This window comes from Prionailurus bengalensis, chromosome B3 (assembly GCF_016509475.1).
Source record: "Prionailurus bengalensis isolate Pbe53 chromosome B3, Fcat_Pben_1.1_paternal_pri, whole genome shotgun sequence".
NCBI lineage: Eukaryota > Metazoa > Chordata > Mammalia > Carnivora > Felidae > Prionailurus > Prionailurus bengalensis.
Window position 1 is genome coordinate 99,830,782 of NC_057355.1, and position 23,592 is coordinate 99,854,373.

Genomic DNA, 23,592 nt, shown 5'->3' on the forward strand with positions numbered 1-23,592 from the left:
GGCTGCTTCTTCCTTCTTGCCCTGCGGCTTATCTGATACTCAAGTGTGGGAACCTGCTCAGAACTCACATTTAGCTAGCCTGGAGGGCGTTAATACCTACAAGGCCACCTTTACTAAATGGGAAACTAAGGATAATAAATTAATGCCTTCTCTTTTTATCCCATGGCTAGGCAGTTTTGAGATGTTTTTCATAAGGCTCTTCAAAATATTCCAGCAGGTTCAAGCATCAGTTGCCCACAGCAGTGGCCAAATCAATAGTATATCCTTTTACTGGCTTTTCCCCTTCCCTGTTTCATTTCCCTAGTTCCTCACTTCGATTTCCTGAAATCAATCACCAAATAAATTACCTTCATGTAGTCCTTTTTCAGGCTCTGCTTCCAAGGATTCTAGGTTAAGACATACTATGGAGAGGTATAATGGTTCTGAAAGTATATGTATGCATATATGTGTGTGTGTGTGTATTATATATATACATAATATGTATGTATTATATATATGTATGTGTGTATTATATATATGTATATATATAATATGTATGTATTATATATATGTATGTATATAGACTTGCTATATGTATGTTATAGACTTGCTCTTTTATAAATGACATGTAGTTTTCCACTATTTTCCCATATATATATATTATTATATATATAATATATGTATAATATATGTATATATGTATATAATATATGTATATATAACATATATATGTACATATTATAATATATATAATATATTTCCCATATATATGTACATATATATATAATACACACACATACACACACACACACACACACACACACACACAAACCCAACTTAATCTGTATTGTAAGGGAATAAAATAATGCCGTAGCTACTCTACCACACATTTTTGGTGAGCTACCCAATAGTCATGTTCCCCTTCTCTGCTGACAGAATCCTGATTTTATTTAGGTATCTAGCCCTCAGGAAAGCTCAAGGATATACTCTATTTGGTCTAAACCAATTTTGATAATCCCATGTAATTTATCAATGATTGATCTGGAGGTGAAGATATGACCCAATTTGGGCCTGTGAGACATAAGAAAATGTTTGCTGGGAGCTTCTAGAAAGCTTTTTTTTCATACTTCAAAGGCAAGAAGTAGATTCTCTATGTATCTAGATATGACACCTAGACCTGTGTCGAGCATCTTGTGGCCATAAGGGTATCTACTCTAAGGACAAGGACTAAGATAGCATGGCAGAAAGCTCAGAAGATCTTAGATCCTTGATGGCATTGTTGGATCACTGAACTAGCTTACATTTTGGTATTGTTTTAGCTATTTTGAGCTGAGTTTTTAGTTAGCAAGGAAAGATCACTTTCCCTAAAGGGGTGGATACCTAATGCTATAACCAAAAACATCAGAACTGAAACACCTGACTAATGGTAGAAGAATGGATCAGGTTTTCTTTGGGGATACCTACTAACTAGTTTTAAGAAATACAAAAATATCTGAAAGATATTATTCTTTTGGTGGCTATTTCTAATGCTACTTTGACCCTGAAGGAGTTGCTGATAGTGAAGAGCTAAGAGAAGAAATGGAGTGATATTTACCATGAAGAAGAGGGGCAGGCTGTGAATTTAGACAGCAATAAAGGAGAAATGGGACTATGAGAACCTTTAGGAAGATGAGGGCAAGCTTCCACCCAAATATCAAAATAATACCCTAAAACCCCATTAACAGGAAGCATACCTGGTGCTCAGATTTTGGTTTCTAAGACCATTCTCCAATAGAAGGAACCAGGAATCCTTGGAGAAATGGATGATTCTAGGACAGGGCAAAAATATACAAGATGAACCTGGCACATCTTATAAAGCCAGTAAGGAAGTGCTAGCTAAAAACAAAACAAAACCAAAAACTTAACAATGATTAGGGAACTCCAAAGGAATAAAGGAGCCAGTTGAAAAGAGCTCCCATGACCAACGCTGGAACACTTTGAGCAACAAAATGAAATGGTATTTGGATTAAACATTAATTAAAATTAATATCCAAAATTAAAATTAATATCCATAAGTCCATACTGATATAAATGAATGATTGAATAAATAAATAAGGAGAAGAAAGAAATTCTCCATGCCAAAAATTCCAGGTAGTTTATGTAGATGCTCTGGTCTCAAGATGATGGAACATAACTCCCCATCCCTTAAGGGGGGGGCTATGCAGAGTAACTTCTCTCCAAAGAGTAAAGTATGAAAAGGAGGAGAAAGAGTAACTTTACAGTGGAGAAACCTTACAAACACTACCTCAACCAAGTGATCAAGATCAACATCAATAGTGATACCATGTTGATACTATATATCCTTGATATGATGTGATGAAAATGGTACCACATCTGTGGTGTTCTTCACAGAAACCCATAACCACAGTCTGATCATGAAAAAAATGTTAGACAAACCCCAAAAAGAGGCATTCTATAAAATGACTGTCAAGGTCATTAAAAATAAATAAGATAAAAACAGAGAGGGAGGCAAGCCATAAGAAACTCTTAAATATAGAAAACAAACTGAGGGATGCTGGGAGCAGATTAAATGGGTGATGGACATTAAGGAGGGCACTTTTTGGGATGAGCACTGGGGGTCATATGTAAAAGATGAATCACTGGGTTCTACTCCTGAAGCCAAGACTACACTGTATGCTAACTAACTTGAAAATAAGTTAATAAAAAAAATTAAGAAATAAGGAAAGTCTGAGAAACTGCCCCAACCAAGAAGAGCCTAAGGAGATAAATGTAATGTGGTATCCATGATGGGCTCTTGGAACAGAAAAAGAACACTAGGTAAAAACTAAAGAAAACTGAGTAAAGTATGGACTTTTGTTAATAATAATATGTCAATATTAGTTCATTAGTTGTGATAAATATACCATACTAATGTAAGATGTTAATAATAGGGGAAACTGGGCCTGAGGTATGTGGAAACTGTCTATACTATTTTCACAATTTATCTATAAATCTAAGACTAGTCTAAAAACTTTATTAAAACTAGCATCCAAGTCTGAACTAGGAAACACTAACAGTAATAGTCCACATAATGTGAACTATCTCTCCAGTGCGTTTTTTTTTTTCCTCAAGAAGCTTTCTTGGTTAAAAGGGCATTAATGGCATCACTAGGCATCGTTTTACCTGAGGGCCACCAGATGTCTGTCATCTGGCAAAACATTATTCCCTAGACTTTCCTGCTGAGCACGTGATCTTCAGATGCATGTGGGAGAGCATTTAATTTCCAAGGAAGAATTCTACTGATGATGTCTATCTAAATAATGTGATATTTTTAACAATTTCAAATAATAGCAATGAATGCACATCATAAATATACAACTCAGGTAGTTCATAGCAAATTTAATCCAGATTTTATGTTCTGTTATTCATTCAACAGATAAATAATGACTGTCTACTATGTGCCAGGCAATATTTATACATACGAACATATATAACTATTTATATTTAGATATTTAGTTATAAGGAAACATAGATATTTGTTTTATTTTATGTTTATATTTATTATATTACTCATTACATAAAATAAATGTATAATTATAAGTATATTAACATAAATATAAAGATGTATTTTGTGTAAATATGTATCCTATATATATAAGTCACAGGCCTTTGATTTTTACAACTGGGCCATGTAGAAATTGCCTTTGGAACTGATTAGTTCTAAGCACTCATAAATTTGTAGCTTTATCTAGATACTGATGTGGTCTGCTCCTGGTTAAAAAGACAACTGATAAATAGTAGCGATATATTAAAGAAAAGATAAAACTATTGAAATTGGCACTAACTTAATTACACATTGGGTTGGGTTTACATCGTATGTAAGATCAGAACTCTCTGGATGATTTGTTTGAAGGTTGGAACAGGAGATGTGCAAAGTCACTCTGTAATCACTCCCTGCCTTCCGATGTAGTCATTTGTTTGTACCTCAGCTACTCATAAGCTTTTTCAAAGCCAGGGCTAAATATTATTTACTGTTGTGTCTCCCACCTGACTACCAAAGGGCCTTCCTTATAGTTGGTGTTCCATACATCTGGTGTACGAATTAACGTTTAACTCTTTTCTCCTGTGACTTAGCAGGAGGCTTGACAGGACATCACAGCAAGCTCAGAATACACCATTGTGGTTACTACTTCCTCCCACCCACAAACATCAGCAGTAATTTTTAGAAAGCTTTTGTTTGCTCAGCTTAGCAGATTGGTATATTAATGCACTATACGTTTTATCTTTTCATATACTTTATTCTTCCTATCAGTCTCTGAACAATTAGATGGCATTTCTTTTTCTTCAAAGTGTCAAAACATTTCACAGCACCAGTTTACTTTGCAAAATTGTACATTTGAGTAGGTGAGAGCCTTAATGATCAGAGTGAAGCCTTCAGCGCTGAAATGTGCTCTGTGGTGACATTTGCTTAATTGCTTCATCAGACAGAGGCTCAGTCAGGCTTGTCTTTCTCAGCAACTCTTATTTTTGATCCTATTATGCATCTAGACCAGGTCCTTGGTGGGCAAGGGAGTGAGGAGTAACGTTGGACAAAACTCTTTCAAAGAAGATTTAGTCCATAATTGTGTCCAAATTTCCCAATTCATAGTCCATCCCAGTTGTATGAGGATTGAAATGTAACTTACATGTAACATAGTATGGTAATGCCTTGTTTATCACTGGAGAGTGAGGCCATCACCTGGCTCCACCCTGAGCTGCCTTGTTTTCCTCTCTGCTCTCTGCACTGTACTCCTGTGACTTCAACTGAAATTTCTGCATAAGTGGCTTCCAGATCCACATAGAGATCTCTGACCTTTCTTCTAAGCCAAGATGCTTGCATTTCCAGACTCTAGAATTTTGCTTTTTGAGGGACCATGTTATTTTCTCCTGGCACTTTGCATGATACCTTGCATGCCATAAGGAAGGTAATAAATGAGCAAATAAATAACTGAATATATAATATGCAAAACCAAAGCTGATTATCTCAAAGCTGATTACCAAAGCTGATATCTCTGAAATTGTAGCCTTTTTAAATAGTAACTCTTCAAAAATGTCATACCTCCATGCCATTTTCAGCAAAATATTTTAAACATAGTTTAGCAATTTTACTTTTTTACTTAGAGATCACCATTATGAATATTAGTTGCTATAACATACAGTAACACACTAGATCTTAGGTGTTATTAATCATTTGAAGAAATTTTGCCCCTCTTCCAAATGAGTTCTTTTGTCTGCTTTTCATATTCTTTACTATCAGGATGTCTTCAGTGTCAGCTATCATTTCTTTCTGCCACCTATGTCTGTGCCTCTAGCACCGCCCCTGCCCCACCACGCCCTGCACCTCTCCTTGCCAAATTTTATGACTTTAACTGCTTTAAGCTAAGAAATCCAATAGCCAAGTTTTTAGACATCTCTAAAACAAAAATAAATAAGCTTGAAGCAAGGCCCTGAGGAGTTATTTTATGAGAACTGTGTGTGGATTTGCTTAAGTCAGTTTTTTCCACGCTGAAACATTTTTTTTTGCCCTATTTCCCAGCTTGACTGTGTTAGAGATAAATGAAGTTGCTAGGTAAGAGAAAGTTGCATGCACACATGGCATGACCAATATTTCACTTGCTTTGGTATCTACTCTCTGATCCTAGAGAATGTGCCATCTCTCACTCAGGGGAGAAATAAGATCTGTAAGTCCACTAAGAAAATATCATCTTTTCCCCCCTCTGCTTCTCTTTAAAGGTCATTAATTTTTGCCCTCTTCTGCAAGGCTCCAGCAGTCATCTTTTCCAAGCGTCTCTTGGACTGCGGTCCTTAGACCAACTGCATCAGAAACACTCAGACTGCATGTTATCATGCAGACTCTTGGGCCCTAATTCCAACCAACCCATTCAGAATCATCTGGTAGTGGGTTCTACGTACTTTTTTTTCTGGTTTTTAAAGAAAGCCAGCTCCCCTGGGATTGATTCTCAGGCAGACTGAGAGTCTCCATCACCATGCTGGTGTCCCCTCTGGCATCCTTCACAGTTCTCCCCCACCAGCTTTCCTCAGACCTTTGTGCTTTCTTTGGCCATTTCAGACATTTTCTTTATCCACTTTATCTTGAATTTTCCACTCTCCAGATCCTCCAATTTCAGTACCCACAAGTACCTTCCTTTGAATATTTTCTATCTCCTTCATTAATCTTTCTCTAATTAAAAAGAAATAAGATACCCATTTTCTTTGTGTGCATTTAACTCCTGCCATCTGCTCAGCTGCTTCCCTGAACCTGCATGTATAAGTGGGCTACATAAACTGATGAAACATGTTTTCAGGAAGTTTTAAAGACGTGAGTTTATCTTCATAAGTAGAAAGAACTAGATGATATATACAGCCATTTTTAGGCTTATTTAGAGTCTTGACTAGGTAAATAGTAATTTATTATTTTTTGTTGTCTCCACTTTATGATATTTGTTAGTTTTTTGACTTTGTATTTTGAAGCTCTTCTCTGAGGATTATGTTTTAGATTTTTTTTAATGTTCACTTAGAGTACACACTAGGAATCTATAATACATTATTGATGTGGAATAAATATGTGTTGATCAATATTTTGCATCTTTTTTTTCTATATCACAATCTAGGTGTGAGAAAGCAGAAATTCACCTATCACAATGAAATGGGCATAAACCAACCCAAAACTAAGTTTAATTCTATACTTATTTAAATATTCTCTGATAAACTCTTGAAAGCTTTCATGTCGGTGTCCTATGTATTTATATAAGAAACCACATGAATGGAGCAGTAATAGTCATAAATGTAGTGATATTCACGCAGGTCAGCAACAGGGTGTCAGAAGAAGCATGGGGAGAGTTTTCAACCCTGATGAGTTTTATGTAATGGCCAAGTTGGCAGGTGATCTCTGATAAATCCCACTCCTTTGCACTGATCCCTCTTTTCTTTAGGCATCCAGAGTCAACCCAATGGGGTCCTTTCCATATCCTGCTCTGACTTGTCCTTCTATGGATTTCTCCAAACTCCAAATTTACTCTTGGTCCTTCCTTGATAAAAGCTTCCAGTCCATCATCTTTGTATTAGGGAGAAAGTAACCTGATGTTTGTACTTTAAAAACAGAGTTTGTTGAATGAAATTAATCTTGAATTGTTCACATCTATGAAGACCATATTCTTAAGCCCCTCTCCCCACCATCAGAAGACTATGGTTTAGCAGTTTGCCATTTCAATTGGAAGTATCACAATTTTGGGGTAAAACTGAGCTAAATTCTGAGCACATAATATTTGCCCTCTGAATCTAGGTAACTCTTTTCAAATGAAGTCCTTCTGGAAGAGCCATTTGTACCAGCTGCCTTCCAGGGGTGACTCAGGCAAATTCATATAGCTAACCATGTGTGACTATAGAGGAAAGAAATTACTGCAACTGTGATTCCTTTATATGAATGACAACATTAATTTCCTAGACTATCAGTCTAGTCTTCCTCTTGTGGCCTCTAACCCTAAGACTATTACAGAAAAGGTATGTTTAATCATTAAGTGCTAGAATATGAAATTAAGTAAAAACAAACAATTCAATTTGAAAATCCCTTCAATAGTGGAAGGGACCTTCTTTGTACTAGAGCCTGTTGTGGCCCAGAATTAGGAATGTGTTATAAACTACCAGTGCTTAGAGTAGAGGGAAACAAGTATCCTTTGTAGAAACTGAGTCTGAAGCTGTGAATCATGCATTTAAGTAACAGAGCTGTAGGTAAACATCCATAGATTTGTAGGGAAAGATTAGGTTGCATTTGATGATAGGCTTAGGTGGTTTTTTAACAACCCCAACCTAACATTGATCTGATGAGTTTCAGAAAAATAGTCTTGAATTCAAGAACACTCTCTTCCTTGGAGAGGAGGTTTCCATGTTAATGGATATGCCAACTTTATTCAGTGAAAATGAACATCAAAATCTTCTGAATGATGATCCTTTCAGGCTATTTTAATTGGGCTTTTTAGTATCATAATTCAGTCAAAAGAAAAAGGAAGAAATCACTATAGATTCATTTGTAACCTTATCCCAATTGGGAAAAAATTAATAATATATTAGTTCATCTTTCCTAGGAAATTTGATTTCGTAGAAAGATCCTGGTGTTAAATCATTTTATAAAACTGTTACTTCCAGCATTGCCAATTCACTTTATTTTCTTAGTCTGTAGAATTTGGCCCAAATCAAAGATTCTCACTTTGGCTTATTTTATAAGTCTTCCAAGGCCCAAGTCTAGCACAAATTGCTTCTTCAATTTCAAGATGAGTTGAAAAATGACAATTTGAGAGGCATAGAACACTGCAAAGTAAATATCCATCACTCACCTCCATATCTCTATCCTGCCCCATCCCCAGGTCCATGGGTTCCATGATCTAAAAATGAATATCTTACTTTCTTAATCAGAATGTAAATATTAACCAGAAATTGCCTAGATCTGGGGACTAATGGAAGTAGATTAGGAGATTAGAGCTAGATCTCATCAGGAGTCATACATGATGCCATTCATCAGCTAGTGAAGGAGGGCAGGAGCATTGTTCAGGCCACATGGCACCCTGGGATCTTCAAGTTGGCCCAGGTATAAGCACTCTGGAGTCATAATTTATTAAAATCCTGGTGCCAAAACTGTTCTGAATAACTAAGAGTGCAAGTCGATTGTGCATGGTGATTGTATGAGACCCCGAAAGTGTTAGCCTAGATAAAGCTGCTCATTTTACTTCTTATAAGAGAACATCCAAGTCATCTTCTCTCTTCCCTCTCTTTCTCCCTCCCTCTACCCATCCTCTTACCCAAGTACAATTTTTGTGCAATGACAAATCATAATGGGCTGGGAAAACATATTACCAAGAAGATTTGAATCAGTAAAGGCTTTCCTCCAGCATAAAATTTTATAACCTGAATTGAATTAAACATGATAGATTAATTAAATACAATTTGTATCATAGTGATTAGGGAATGTTCTAGGTATTATTGCTGCATAACAGACTACCCCAAAACTTAGTGGCATAAAACCATAATTTGTGATGCCCTTAGATTCTCTGGGTCAAGAATTCAGACAGGACACAGTAAGGATAGCTTATCTCTTTACATAAGGTCAAGGCCCTCAGCAAGGGAGACCCAAGGGCTGGGGGTGACTTGATGATTAGGGGCTAAAATGATTGATTCTGAGGCTTCTTTCTGACATGTCTAGTGGTTGCTGATGATTTCAGGCTGGGCGCTTATAGGGCAATTAGCTAAAGTGCCAAAAAGTAGACCCTCTCAGCATGACAGTCTCAGGATAGCCAGACTTCATACTTGAGTGTAAAGAGTGAATATCCCAAGAGAACCAGGAGGAGGCTGCATGGCCTTTGCTGACCTAGTCTTATACAGTGTCATTTCCATAGAATAGAATATTGCTTACATCCCAAACTCAAGGGAAGGAGTAGAAAATCCCACCTCTCAATGTGTCAAAAAAATTTTATACATGCTTTAAATATGTTTCAAAGTAGCGTCATCCATATAAATCATACCTATCAAGAGCTAGAGCCACAATAGAAAGAAAAAAGACTATAGTGGTTGCAATTTTGATTACATGTATATCTCAGTAATGATAGGTAGTAAGAAAGATGAAGATAAAGTATATGAGGACAGCATATGACAGTATATGAGGAAAGTATATGAGATCAGTATATGACAATACTAATGGCTATTGGAAATGCTTGATATAACTGAGCTTGGAAAGTCCAGGTTTCTTCACAAATATTAAGGTTTTATAACTGTACATTTAAAGATTTTTGAAAAAAGATTTTCAAAACAGATTTTTGAAAACAGATTTTCAGAATTCCTACAAGGTAAATAACTTAGAATTGCAAGTTGTAAAACTTCTAGATTCTCACTGCTTTTGCCTCTTGAAAATAATTGTTTTATAAGCAGTGCTTAAACTTTTTGTTATGGAAAATTTCTTGGAAGTGCAGCTATATATTGATTGCATTTATTATAGCTATATTGATTATTTATACTAGACTTACTCAACGTCACTTAACACCCCACAGAAAAGCCCTAATTTCTCTTCAATCCTCCTTTGGCCACATTCCATTTTATTGAGTCTCTCCCTGCACTGTACTCATATTTGTCATGACTTATAAGCATTTTAATTCCTAAAGGGTAGTCTACTCATTAGAGTGAGAGAAAATGCATTCATGTTGGTGTCTTTGATCTTTGAGGCACTACATGATTTCAGTTTGTCTCAGATCCTCAGTTTCCTCTCTATAATAATGAATCTGGAAAGAAAATTGCATAACCTTGTTTTAGACAAAAATCTCTTATGGCTTAAAAAAATTTTTTTTAATGTTTATTTGTGAGAGAGAGAGGCAGAGAGTGAGTGGGGGAGGGGCAGAAAGAGAAGGATACACAGAATCTGAATCAGGCTCCAGGCTCTGAGCTGTCAGCACAGAGCCCAATGCAGGGCTCAAACCCACGAACCGTGAGATCATGACCTGAGCCGAAGCTGGATGCTCAACTGACTGAGCCATCCAGGCTCCCCTCTTTCTTATGACTTTTAAATGATGAGATGAAAAAAAGTTGCCCCCTTGAGAAGAGAGGAGGTAAGATGGAGCAACCAGTGGGGACCCAAGGAGATTAAAAGGCCTCCATTTTGAGCATAGAGCTCTGTGGTTCCAGAGAGAGCCAACCAAGGACAACTTTGACAGAAGAGATTATGGACTGAGGTAGGTCAGAATAATAGATGGTTTAAAGGATATAATTAACAACCTTCCTCTGAAGAGTAGAACAACAGCCTTAGAAAGAGGGGTCAAGAGCCCTTTTTGAAAGGCCTCAGGGCAACATCCTTCTTCCAAGCATAAGGGAAAGCAAATGTTTAAATAAGGAGCTCACCTACTAGTTACAGAGTGACTACACTTACGTGTAGGAGTTTGTACTTGCTCAAATCAGGTACCATGTCACTTATAGGAACAAGTTTATTAGCGAGTATGATAGTCTCTAAAAATATAGGAAAAATATGTGTGCATGTCCCCTATGAATGTATTTGTAGAGAATAAAAAACACGGGGAAATTATCTTGCACAGGAATAGTTGCAGACCTGTTCCTGTCGCTTAACTTCCGATTTGTCAAGTCAGTAAGTCATGAGTGAAAACTTCTGTGGAAAAGGTTTTAGAATTCAAAAGCAATTGTTCGCTCCACACCCAAACCTCTGTTTGGCTCCTCGGATGACACTGCTATGGGGCCTCCTCCCTTTGCTCTGCTCTGCACATGCAGAGAGGAGGTGGAGCCAAGGAAGTTGAAAGTTCTTGACACCACTGCCAGGCAGGACAAGTCTGGCAACTTTCTGAACAATGGAAATTAAATGGTCAAATTCTGTATTTCTCCCAGACTGATATGACTGGAGACTGATGACCAGAGACTGATATGACCAGAGACTGATATGACCTCTCCATTGGAAGTTGCTTAGTGTAAACCTGCCAGTTACCACTGTAAACCATTGAGGGGCAGCTATAGTTGAGCTGTTTAAGAATGGATGGTAGGCTACCTGCTGAAAGGGATTGGGGGGGGGGGGGTTGGTTTTAAATACTCTGAAAGAAACAACCCTTCTTGCTAAGGACTAGTGCCTGAGTTGTGGTCACTGATATGAATAGGCAACTATACGTGATCATCAAATGATGGAAGCATGAGTTCTAATTGGTTGAATTTATTTAAAGTTCCAGTTGGTCAGAAAATCACTTATTCCTAAGTTATGACAGCTATTGCTGTGAGACAATCATGTGTGGATTTTATATTTTACCTAGGTTATGAGTTTTAATTTATTCTAAATAATTATCTGGATTCTACAGATGATGTGCTCCAAAACACATTGTGTTCTTTTCAAATGGAGCTGAAAATATATGACATCTATATATGGTACAATTACTTACAAGCTTTATTTATATGACTTCCAAGGGAAGCTTTTAATATATGACAATTAGTTCTAAATCTATGTCAGGATAGGTGAATGTTCATTTTCCGTTAGCCTGGCTTTCTTCAAACTGAAGGTCAAATGGTTGATAAATCCATTTAGCGTGTTTTGACCTACAATTTTTAAAAGAAACAGGATGGAATGGAATGGAATGGAATGGAATGGAATGGAATGGAATGAAATAGAAAATACCAGAATGCATGAAGTAAAAGTTAATACCATTTCATGTAACTTTAATTTCAGTCTCGTGTGTAGTGTTATTCTGGACCAAAATGGAAAACTTATGTCTTTCTGAGGGTCACAATACAAAAGGTTAAAATCATTTAGGCTAGCCACTGGTTCTTGGTCTGGATACTCTCTAATATTTGTCTAATTGACTTCATCATCAAGTCTCTTCTCTGAGATTTGAGTAACTTGGCCAAGATCAATATAAGGTGGTACTAAGACCAATGGTTCATCTATCCACCCTCTCCTGAATTTCTTCAACATTCAAGCTGGACAGAAAATACTCTTACTCTAAAACATGCTACAAAACCTATCAAAAACATATCTGTGATAATGCTACATTATATTTCTGCAACCTCTTTTCTTAATGGTTTTAGGCTTATAGATATTAATGTACATGATACCTGTGTGTTAAAATTGTCTGTTTCCTGATGGGAAAGCTGATAAAACCATAAAATAAAGGGTTTTAAGGGCTCCTATTCCAGGACAAGTTTTCAACTCTATCTTTCAAGACACATGGCTTTCCAACCTGTTGTAGGTTTCTCTATCAGTAAGTTTTTATTTATATCCAAACTGTTTTCTTTTAAAAAATATTTATTTTTGAGAGAGAAAGAGATAGAGGAGTGAGTGGGGAGGGGCAGAGAGTGAGGGAGAGAGAGAATCCTAAGCAGGCTCCACACTTTCAGCACAGAGCGCGATGCAGAGCTTGAACCCACAGACCGTGAGATCATGACCTGACACGAAATCAGGAGTTGGACACTTAACAAACTGAGCCACCCATGTGCCCCTCAAGCTGTTTTCTCTTTAATCCCATCTCATTTCCACACTTTCTGTCCTCTGTGGAGAAATTCATAGAGAAAATGGTTTAAGCAGTAAAGCTTAAAGAATACATCTGGGAATCGAGAAATTTTATTCTCAAACTTTAAATTTTTTTTTTCAACATTTATTTATTTTTGGGACAGAGAGAGACAGAGCATGAATGGGGGAGGGGCAGAGAGAGAGGGAGACACAGAATCTGAAACAGGCTCCAGGCTCTGAGCCATCAGCCCAGAGCCTGACGCGGGGCTCAAACTCACGGGCCGCGAGATCGTGACCTGGCTGAAGTCGGACGCTTAACCGACTGCGCCACCCAGGCGCCCCTTATTCTCAAACTTTAAACTGGAAGCTGTTGAACTCTTCTCAGAAGAAGTGTATAGAGACTCCTGTGACCGTCCCATCCCTAGTCTCCATTTCCTCCAGTCTCCATGCCCCACATCGCCTTTCAACCAAAACTTGGAGCAGCTAATTCTTTCCTTGGGTCTCTCAGTGAGGAAGTGGGCCAGAAAGGGAAGGACTGCACCCAGCCATTAAATCTCCTTGGCAACTTGCCTAAACCTAAAAGAGGAGAAGGGAACTGTAAGGAGAAGAAGAGGAATATACCAAAATACATTCCAGATGGAGCCAAAGATTGAAGTATAACCATGCAACCATAAATGTCCTGAAGGAAAATATGAATGGAGTTTTTTTTTTTTAATTCTTGAAGGGTAAAAATAATGACCCCCCCCAAAAAAAACCCAAACAACAAAAAGAAGGCATAAAAGAGTCAGTAAATTCAACTACTCAAAAAATAAGATTTTCTATTCCATTGAAATACACATATACAATGTTAAAAGTCAAAGCAGGTGAAATATCTGCTATAATTTATATAGTAAAAGAACTAATTTCTATAATATGTAGAGAACTCCTATGAGCCAAAAAGAAAGAACCAAATAATACAATGTAAAAATGAACAAATAAATAGGAACTAAAGGTCTTTTAAAATGTTATCTTTCAGTTATAATAGGAAAATGCAAATTAAAATGGCACACTGATTTTCAGTTATCAGATGGGCAAAGATTTAAAAATCAGTAACATTATTTAGATTAAGGTGTAAGGAAAGAGATATTCTCATACATTTGTAGTAGGTGTGCAAATTGATACAACCTCTTTGGAGGATAATTAACCATACTTATCAATAGTTTAAATATACAGACACCGTGACTCGTCAATTCCATTCCTAGGATTTTATCAGATAGATATTCTCATACATAATGAAAAAACCGTATGTCCAAGATTACTGAAGAATTTTTTGTTGGGGAAAAACAAGCAACCTTAATTCTCATCTGAAAAAGGAAAGGCAAAATAAATTATTTATGTTCATTTGGACTGGATTACAAATACAGTCATTGAGCAGCTCTATGTGTACGAATGTGGAACCGTTGGTGAAGTATGTTAAATGAGAAGGGCAAGGGCGCCTGGGTAGCTCAGTCAGTTAAGCGTCCGACTTCAGCTCAGGTCACGATCTCTCGGTCCGTGAGCTCTGGCCCCGCGTCAGGCTCTGGGCTGATGGCTCAGAGCCTGGAGCCTGCTTCGGATTCTGTGTCTCCCTCTCTCTCTGCCCCTCCCCCATTCATGCTCTGTCTCTCGCGGTCTCAAAAATAAATAAACTTAAAAAAAAGAAAGTGGCCTTTAAATGAGAAGAGCAAGCCACAAACTCTTTGTGGAGTACACAGCTATTTGTGGAAACAGAAAGGGAGTGGCTGTTATTCATACATGCTGTGTATGCTTAGAACATCTGGAAGAATATACAACCAGATAACATTCATTGACTCCAATGAAGAGCAAGGTAGGTAGGCTTACATAGTCATGATTTACCCTATCCTCCTTTATCCTTTTCTCGCTTTTGAATCTTGTACAGTATGAATGGATCACCTAATGAAAAGGTATTTTATTTTAATTAAGAGAAAAGAAAGGAAAAAAACAAAGAGAAAATGGCTGAGGGAAAGAATAGGAGGGAGAAAGATATAGAAAAGTAGGTGAGTTTTACTTCTTTTTGCTAATATTTATTTATTTTTGAGAGGGAAAGCACAAGCAGGGGAGGGGAAGAGAGAGAGGGGAACAGAGAAACTGAACCAGGCTCCACGCTGACACAGCACCCCTGGTGCAGGACTCAAAGTCACAAACTGCGAGATCATGACCTGAGTCAAAGTTGGATACTCACCTGATTGAGCCACCCAGGCGCCCATGAGTTTTATTTCTAATCTGGAAATTCAAAACTCACAAATTGGAATTTAGTCAATAAACATGTAAGGATTTTCATTTCAGTGTTGTGTTAGCTGCCTAGGCATATCCAAACACTCTGGGTTCATGGAGTCATTCTAACTTTAGTATTGCAAGAAAATGACTCAAGTCCTCTTCCTGCTGGAGGAGCTCAGTGTTCGCCACCTCCAAGGCTTCTCAGAGTAGTAACATCTCCGCTGTGCACCTCTTATCCTATTTCCTGAATGGCATGAGGTTCTTAATTACACTTATAGAGTTTATCCTACAGCTTTGTGTCTTTCTGCCCTTTGCCAACTCAAATGAGTAACACAGCCTGTTACTTATTTTAATTTCCCTCCCAAAGTCTCTCAGAAAAAGCAGTTGGTCACAGGAGAAAGTTTCATCACAGCATGGCACAATAGATGGTCAATATTAGATAACAGATTGCCCTGGATTTAAAAGTCTTTGGGAATTTCTTAGAAACCTATTTTCTCTAACATATAGATTCGTGCCTGGTCTCAGGGCCTCAGAAACTCAGATTCTCCCCAGCACCCCTTCTTTTCTCCTGTCCCTAGAACATCAGAATGGCTGCTTTTTTATCAAGGAGGGCAATCCATTTTTGCCTCTTCTGCCTTGGGAATTCTTCCGGAGGCTTTAAAAGAATCTTCTCCATGGGGCACCTGGGTGGTTCAGTTGCTTGTGTCAGAGTCTTGATTTCAGCTCAGGTTATGATCCCAGGGTCATGGGATCGAGCCCCATCAGGCTTCACACTGACTGAGGAGCCTGCTTGAGATTCTCTCTCTCTCTCTCTCTCTCTCTCTCTCTCTCTCTCTCTCTCTTTCTGTCTTATTTTCCCTCTCCCTCTGCCCCCTCCCCTGCTCATGCTCTTGCCCTCTCTCTAAAAAATAAAAATAAAAAAAAGACTTTTTCCACCAACTGCATTACACTAGTAATGGGGGGAAGAAAGGTCTAAATGCTCAGTTATAGAGGACTGATTACATAAATTGTAATGCGCCAACACAATGGAGAATGATACATTCACTACAAATTATTTGAAATTCCATATTTACAGGAATAGAAAAAATTTTATAACATATCAAGTGAAGTAAGAAGTTTGCAAAATAATGTGTGTATAGTCAATGTATATGATATAAATACGTATATAGTATGCATATGGTATATACGTATGTAATGTGTATACGTATGTTCATACATATATATGTATATGAATATATTATCCCATTTTTAAAAATTTATTTTGAGATGGAGAGAGAGAGTGTGTGAGCAGGGTAGGGGCAGAGAGCAAAGGAGTGAAAGAATCCCAAACAGGCTCTACGCTGTCAGCACAGAGCCTGACATGGGGCTCGATCTCATGCACCATATCATGACCTGAGTTGAAATCAAGAACCAGACACTTAACTGACTGAGTCATCCAGGAGCCCGTATATTATCCCGTTTTTTAAAAACTCTACATAATATACATGTTTATATTTGTTGGAAGTATAGACATCAAAATGTTAACTGTATAACTCTTGGGGTGGCTTAGAGGATTTATTTATATTTTGAAGATATAATTATTCTGCAATAAGTATCTATTGCTTAAAAAAAATAAAAGTATAAAAGAAAATATCCACTGGGCAAGAGGGTAGCAGTGACAACAACTCCTCAGGGTCCTTCAGGGGCAGACTTCTGCTCTAAATAATCGGCTGATACAGTTAGAATCAGCCACTCCTGCCCCCCAGATGCCTGGTCCCTAAGGAGACCCTTTCCTTTTGTGCTCTCTTGCCCCAACACCTATTTTATAGGAGAATCTCTATCTTTGCTAAGAAAAGGTGAGATTTGAAAAGAATAAAAAATAAGAAAAAGCACAGAATTTCCTTTCCTTTTTTCTTAAAACTGTAGGCAATTCAAATATTTAATGTAATATTTTCTATAACTTTTCCATCTTAAGAGGTATTACAAGTTGGCCCCTCTTCTCTTCCCAGGTAGCCTCAAAGAAGGAGGATGAAATCTCATCCTCTAAGTCAACAAGATGAGACTGAGCTAAAAAGGGAAAAGACTTCCTAGGGGAACATGAGCATCAGTGATAAAGTATATATCAGAACCAGAAATCCCAGGGAATCTACCATTAGACTGTAGGGCCAAACAGAAAGGAAGCTGGATATGAAACACCAGTGTGGGCTTACTGGTGGGCACAAGCTGGGTATGAGACCACACCTGGCCTGCACACTGGCAGGCTAGGCAGCGATGTCTACGTGCAAAGGATTGCAGCCTGATTCCTAAGTCAGAACAGATTGTCTCCCTTTACCCTAGGCACCTTCTTCTGAAAACTTGGCATATTTTATCTTTAGGGACCTCAGAGATCATTTAATATGCCTTTCTCATCTGAGGAACCAAAACTGAGACAGGTTAATGGATTTCGACAAGTTCACAGAGTTAGTTAATAGAAGAGCCAAGAGAAAGCCCACGGGGCTGGGCTAAAGAAGTAAACACATTTGGGATGACCAGGTGAATAAATGAATGACTGTTCCAATACAAGTATGGAACTCATTCTAGATCTAACACATGCTGCTTGCATTGCCCGACCATTGGGTGCTCTGTACATTTCCTCAGAGCATACCAGAAGGAATTGGTTGTCCACAGTAAATATTCATACAGATGTGCCTTACTTTGGGACACACAGGGCTACATTATAGGTAGATCTGACTATATCTCAAATACATAGGAACAACTCTGCTTACATAAAATTCTTTGTGAAATAGGTAAATTTTCTGGAAGAGAATAATCAACCTCAACTTATCTGCTATCTCACTCCAAATTTTCATGCATAACATGCGCTTTGCATGGATCTTCCTATAGTAAGTGACCTGAAGGAGCTAATGGAGCATCCATCCTTCGTATGTGAACACAGCCTGGTAACCTCCACTAGAGAACATACATTTTGAATCATGATCACCAGCGTACTTACAGAATCCAAAGTTCAACTCTTTGTGTACGTTGTCCATGATATTTTCCTCTGTGGATTGAGAACAATTTTATAAGGTGTCCTTCTGTGTGTAAGTTGCTTGGACATCCTAAAGTGAGGCTGAGAGGGCAGGATCACTGATTGTGACCGAATTGGTTGAAGTGGAGCATATATCACAGCTCCCTGTGCGGGAGGCCCTATTAACGTACAGCAGGGTCATAAGCTCAAATGCCCACAGAGGCCAGATAGGGGATCTACATGAGCACAGCATGTTAGGTGAGAGAAGTTAGGGGGATTTGTTTGGGCAGTGGAGAGCAGAAAGTCAGTGCCCCATCCAAAGGGGGTGGGTTTTACTCAACTGTAATTCATTGTTACCAGGCAGAAATATATCCCAGGTTTTGATAGACTGTCCAATTGTCAAGAGAAAATCTAAATCTATACATTTTAATGTAAAATCATTCAACTTGTTAATGTTGGTAACTAGTTCAAATTTCTTTGAAAACGTGGCAAGTGATGGTCAAGTAAAAAGCTCTTTGGCCCACTGGTGACCATTTTGAGGTTTCTGGACACCCTATAAAGATATTTAGTGAGTGAGATTAAATAGTATAAATGCGCGCATTCATTTTCTGAATAAAACACAGAGAAAGACCACTTATCTTTTTATACAAATCTTATGTATCCTTTAATCTACTTTAATCACTTCTAAATCAACTTAAATCACTTAAATCACTTAAATCACTTAAATCAACTTAAATCACTTAAATCACTTAAATCAACTTCCTAAAGTTGTCCCCAACTCTCTGACATCATATATCTGTATGGTCTGTACTAAACAGTCCATGGTCAATAAACTCTGTCCTCTTTCTCCTTGTTTGTAATTGTTTCACATGTGCAGATCTTATATTAAGACTTCATTATAAATAATTCCAGGACAAAAACCATAATCTAATAGTTCTTTTATGCCAGCTTCAAAGTTCAATAAACATTTGCAGTTGTTTTTTTTTTCAGTAAAGGAAAAAGAGGATAGCCTTTGCTGACACACAAATACATAGTTATACTAGAAATGAGTTGAGTATCTTGACGTTCCTGAATTTCTAGCCTAGGCAAGCGAACAAATCCAAGTCTGTGGGCACTGTGCCCTGCTGAGCTGAGAAGCACTGGCTTGCTATAAATTTTTAAGAAGAAAGCAGTTAGTAGAATAGTTATGAGTTCATCATGCCTTTTCTAGAATAAAAATATTGTAGAATGTATATTATCCAATGGAGGTGATGTGGTCCTATGTAAGTCCTGACTTCAAAAAGTTTTCGGAGCCAACTCTTGTCTGCAGGAAACCTGCCATTGGTTTAGGCAGTTAGAGAATGGTAGGCTCACTTAGAGAAGGTCGAACTCATGTTTCACATTCACAAGTCAGAACTTCTTGGGCTATTTTAGAACGATTTGAAGCAGCAGAATCATGAGCTGCAGTCAACCTTAATCCAGAAATGAATGCATTGGGAGGAGAAATGGAGCAAGCCCTGAAACTCCAGAAATGACCAACCGCTATCTTTGTCCCGATGGGGTGGCCAAGCGATGGCTCTCATCACAAGCAAGTTTTGCAGTATGCTGGACATTAAAGTTATCTCTACACTAACAGAAGCAGGCTTCAGAGTCAGAACAGCTAGGCATGTGTGTCAGGGCAACCACAAACATGTCTGGGAGGGGGCCTAGTGTTTGGTTTGAATTGGCCAGTACCACTTGCACGTTGAGAAGTGTGGAAACAATACCCCTGTGGATCCCTAAGTCTGCTGAGCTCGATGTGATGGGGAATCCAAAGGCTAAAGTGAACAGACCAGTTCTGATGTGAATTGACTGTCTGACCAAAGAAAAGCATTGTATTTTCTTCCTTACTGGGAAATACTGAAAAAATACTCACAGAGCACTTTTACTGAAAATGTTTTCTCTCTCCATACTCCTTATTTTCACAAAACGACCTATGTGCCTTTCAGATACTTCGCAGTTCTCATCATTTTCTGCATATTATTTAGTAGTTAAAAAAAAAAAAAAGAAAAACATTACCAAGTAAACAGGACTCATTACATTAGGAAGTAGATTTTGGAATGCAAAAAAAAAAAAAAATGAATGCTTTGGTTACTAAAAATAATGCCTCGACTTAGGCAAACAATACTTGGGTCAAAATAAACGTTAACATTGTTTAGAAAATTTAGTTGTATCTCTGTTATAATTATCACCTTCTATTCAATCGAATTTTCTAAATAATGAAACGTCTTTTTTTACTTGTCACTGTGTTGATCCAATTACATCTTCATCTGTAAATTTGTTTAAGTTGCTAATAAAAAGCAAATGCGGAAAATACAATGAATGTATCTTTGGGATAATGGTGTTTATCTAAAAGTTACTATTAATTACAATGACAGAGTAATTTGGATTTCCTTTCTTAATTGCCTCTTATATTTCTCTCAACAGCCTTTACATCCAGTTTTTATTTCTCATGAGGCTTCTTCTGGTTGGAAACTACCAAATTTCATCAGGTAAGGAGTACTAAATGTGAACCTGAAAAGCTTGTTGTGAAGGAACCCAAGTTTAGAAAATCCAAAGATGTGTCAGCTCTGGACAAACGTCTAGAATATGAACTAGGAAAAGTCCAGCAGGATCTCTAGTTATTTTAGTGGATCTGACAGTTTGGTCCCCACACCAACAGCATCAGTGCCACCTGGAAACTTGTTAGCAATGCAAACTCTTGGGCCCTTCCTTGTGCTTTAACAAACTTGCCAGGTGTTTCTGATGCACACACAAGTCTGAGAATCTCTGCTTTAGATGGGCTTTATGGACCAAAGGAGCAGAAAATATCTCCTCTGGATTGATGGGATTTGATGGATTTGATGTCTCTTCTTCCTTTCTTTTCTCCATTGTATTTTCCTCCTTCCTGCAAGTTCATCCATTACTCATTTAGCAAGCTCAAGTTTGCTTCACAAAATCATACTACATTAAAACCTGTAATTACTGTCTTTATGACAACTTAATTGCTATCTAATATGGGACTCCATCAAAATTAGCTATGCAGTAGAAGTTGTCGACTAACTTTTTTAAAATCCCTTTTTTAGGCTTTAGAAGGAAAACCTCTGTAGTCACATAAGACACATCTAGAAAAGGGTGCCCACTTTCTAAGACGGTTGCCTTTTATGCCTAATATCTGTAGGACATTCTCTTTACAAGTTAATATTTTTATCTGGGCTGCAAGTGTTGAAGTTTCACCTCTGAAGTCATCTGCAAGGATTGTGTGGTCCAAAAGGAGCTCATGTTCTCTTGTAGTGTTTAGGATATGTTTGAGGTCTGAACAGTATTTGTTATCTCTAATTCTGGAAGCCAGTCTTGATAGCTTCCCAGCAGCCATTTCACCACCAGCCTTAATGTAATTTGGTGTAATCCTGTGCATACCTATGAATGTCTGCTAATCTATGAATTATGCTGTCATTCTGAAGTGATTGCTAAATGCTGCCCCCAAAATGCCTTTGTTCAAGATATCCCTCCCTTGCGGAGATCTACATGATTTCTTCTCTGTAGCATGCATATTTCATGGGCAAGTAGGTATTGGAGTCTCTAAGACTGTTTCCTTGTTTGTAAACTGGAGACAATGAAAGAATCTACTTGTTAGTATTGTTGTAAGAAATAATGAAAATAATCTAGATGCACTTAGCACAGTGCCTGGCTAAATAAATATTAGCTATGATTAAAAAATTATTGATAGAATTATACATTCAAAAATGTCACCTTAGACTTCATACCATTAAAAACAAGCACAAAGGGGAGAGATCAAGTGTATCTCCCTTGCATGATTCCAACCATTACTACGTTATATTTTCCATGGAGATTTACTGTTTTCAGCTCTCTGCTCTCTTAATTCCTTGGCCATTGCTGGAACTCCAGCATGGGGCCAGGTAGAATTAAATACATGATAGAGTGTAGAAATCCATCATCCATGGCCGACCTGTAGGGCTAGGAGAGCACAGAGTAGTGTCTGCAATTAGTTCCTCTAATACCTATCAGCCCTTTAGAGCAAAATCCAAAAGGCCAACGGGATGACCCAAGTGCAGTCATCAGAAGTCAGAAGGCATAAAGAGAACTCTGAAAGGTGATTTACCTCCCTAACCTCTATTCAACTTACAAAACACAACATGTATCCAATTTTTAAAGATTTCGGGAGAAGGAAATTTCCCTAATATCTTATATAGATACTGATATAAATAGATTTATGACTAATAAATCTAACAAATAGATGACTTTGGTGAGAGAAGGGATGCAGAGATAGGAAAGGAGATTCTTGGAACAGAGGTATATAAAACATTAGGATTAAATAAATGTCCAATAAACAAGAGATTTCTGACTTTGAATTAGTGACATAGAAAAATGAGAAACATCTGGAATCTGTACTTATTTTACTGGTCAGAAACACAGTTGAGGTCCTTTTTTAAATTGTTTACTTTGTAAAGACTTATTAAAAACAAATGTCTAAGGTGGTTGAGAAGAGAATGTAGTTTAATTCAGAACCCCAAGGCCTTAAAGGGAACTCTTTAATTTCAAAGAGTTTTTACTTTCCATCAACTAAGCTTAATTCTGTCTCCTCAAAGGAGTCCTTTTGTTCCATTTTAATACACAGTTGAAGAGTCAAAGGCTTACAGATCTATTTGAAATTTAATAGTACATTTTGGGGGGAAGATAGAGGACTCGTTTTTCTCATGATTCTTAAGTTATTTTATATGATTTTTCCATAACCAGCACTCCTCCATAATAAAATAATCTAATGGAAGGAGATCTACCTAGACATTGGCTCTTATTTTTATTAATGATGCAGTTGGGAATTATAAGTGAGGTTTCCCTCTTTTATTTCTGAGAAAGATTAGTTCTATGGATAGGCTTCTGCCCAAGACGGACTAGGGAGTGAGTATACAACAGGTTTATGGGTTACTTAAATCCTACTGTGTTCTCAATTGGGGCTTTCACATGCCCTTGCTGGGGCTCATAACTAGTCACTCACTAGAAGGAAAGCAGGCCAATGAGGTGACCCAGGGTGTTGGGATTCTGAAGGGACCACCTCCCCACCCTCTCCCACCCTGGGGATTATTTCATGCCAATACCCTGCTGTGCCTTTTATCATCCTTTCTGCCTGTATGAGACAAGGGAGAAGGGAGATGGGAGGGATGATGAAAAGGAGATTTCTGGAAGTGAAATAGGTATTCTCTCCTCCTACATCAATCTGCTATTCTTTTTAAGTACTTTACAAGAAAGTAAATATTGTGAAGAGCCAGATCTCAGGTGAGCCATGGAATGGAATTGTACATTAGACATAAAGTGTATTAATGAAATTCTGGGGGCATACTGACTTCCCATGATGCTACTGCTG

General features: G+C 37.7%; 1 protein-coding gene across 2 annotated transcripts in view; it reads left to right on the plus strand.

Moving 5' to 3' along the window:
• The window catches only part of FRMD6 (FERM domain containing 6), a 240,944-nt gene that overhangs the window by 56,626 nt on the left and 160,726 nt on the right, over window positions 1-23,592 (plus strand). For both annotated transcript variants that reach the window (XM_043556141.1, XM_043556142.1), the window contains exon 3: window positions 20,658-20,722. The gene's annotated coding sequence lies outside the window, so the exon portion shown is untranslated. The remainder of the gene's footprint in view (window positions 1-20,657; window positions 20,723-23,592) is intronic.